A 1,993-nucleotide genomic window follows, 5' to 3' on the forward strand; every position below is an offset into this window, starting at 1 on the left:
GGGGGCCTCGGCCCTCTGGCTTCCCTGACGTGCCTCCTCTCGCCTTGGGCCGGTTTCCAGCAGGGTTCTTCGATGCGGCCTTTGCTGGTTGTACACACTGTGAGCATCTTCATTCGCATCTGCTCTACTCTTGGCGTTCCGTGTGCTACCGAATTCCACTTCTGTGTGAAGGAACCCATCAAAAGCCCGTCTTGCGGTCCTGCTTTGGGAGGCCCACAGCCCCTCCTCTGATGTTCCCGTTCACACCGGGGTTTCTGACCCTCGGGACTTGGCCCTGCAGGGGATGTCCTGCCCACGGCGTGCCAGGCGCCCCCCAACCCGGTCTGCAGCCTTTGGGATCCAGCAGGAAACTGCTTCTCTTGCCTCTTGTCCAAAGTCATTCAAGGCTCAGTGTGGGTTTTAGGGTTCAATGGATGGCCCGTGACTGGGACAGCGCTGGGTTCAGCACCTCGTGCCCTGCCCCCTCCACCCCCGAAGTTTCCTGCGTCTGTGACGCACAGATGCGCTGGGCAAGCATCCGTGTCCCAGCCCCACGAGGACGGGCCTGCTGAGGCCTTTCTCCTACTGTCCTTTGGGTTTCTTTTCCCACCCGTGAGGAAACACCTGTTCCGTTAGTGGCGACCGCCAACATCTGGCCTCCCGCGCACCGTTTATAAGTGATTGCTCCCTTTCCTTGCTCGTGCCACACAATCTCTGCAGCCACTGGCCACGCTCTGCCTCCCAGATTAAAAAGTGATGCCCTCGTGGCTGATGTCACACCCTGTCTTTCCGGGGCACGGGCACGTCCCTCCCGTGCGTGGGCCAGAACGCCGTCCCAGCTCCGCAGAGGGCTCCACAGGCCCGTCACCTGCACTCCTGCAGGTCTCCGCCTTGTGCTCGGGTGCAGGGCTCCCGGGAGTGAGGCTTTCAGCAAGGGCATTCCAATCGTGAATTCTGGGGTCTAAACTTTCTTCTGTGACCTCTAGGGCCGTCATCCCAAGGCCCCTTCTGAGCCCACGCCCTCCCACCCCCTCGTTCGCCGCGTTTGCTTTCTGTAGGCAGGTGCTCCTTGCTTCAGGCCAACTACTGCCACATCCACAACTCCTGGCAGGGGTCACCCTGTCGCCTGGGGACCTCTGACCTGCTTGGGCTCCTCATGAGAATGGAGGGGGAAGGGCTGCCCCTGGCGAGATGCAGCCACTGAGCACCTGGAATGTGGCAAGTGCAACCGAGGAGGTGAATGCTTTATTTCATTTTATTTTAACACATTTAAATTTGAATTGAAGCAGCCACACGTGGCGGTAGGTGGCCCCCGTACTGGACGGTTCCACTCTAGAATCTTGGAGAAGGGACCCACGGTGACCACTCGATTCAGTCCTCTTTCTGCAGCAGGGAAATCTGAGACCCCAAGAGAGGCTAAGGTCCCGCAGCATTAAATTCAGACCCCGGGTGACTGCCGATGTAAATCCTCAAGAAACAAGCTGGCACAAGGACGGGGTAAGACTGGGAAGCGACGTTAGAGGCTGTCAAGACGTAAGCTCTTTGGAGCAGGTCTTGAGCAGAGCCTCGGCTGGGTTTGAGCTGTCAGCGGCACTGCGCGGCCAGGCGCTCGGGCAGCAGCCCCTCGGGCGCTCGTGGGCAGCCCGGGCCTCGGAGAGCCACGGACGGGCGGCCCGGGCAGCGGTCGGCAGGGGGCCTGGCGCACGGCCATGGCTGTCGAGGAGACCAGCGGGTCACAGCACACGGGACGCCGCGATCCTGCGCCCACGGTTTTGTTCTGAAATACGCATGATTAGAAAAACCCTGGCGTCACCTGGTCGATAAGACCAAACAGGTCTGGGCTGCCAGGCCGGCCCCCGAGTGCCCCCACCCCAGGCAGCGCCCTCACCCCCACCAGCCCGCCCGTCTGAGGAGGAGGAAACAGACGTGGCGGGAGCGCCACGGGCATTATAACACCAGGTGGCGGTGTATGGGCCACGGCGTCCCGAAGTGGCGCGGGCGTCACACACTGCAG

Source organism: Leptonychotes weddellii, chromosome 3 (assembly GCF_054177405.1).
Source record: "Leptonychotes weddellii isolate Sample4059 chromosome 3, ASM5417740v2, whole genome shotgun sequence".
NCBI lineage: Eukaryota > Metazoa > Chordata > Mammalia > Carnivora > Phocidae > Leptonychotes > Leptonychotes weddellii.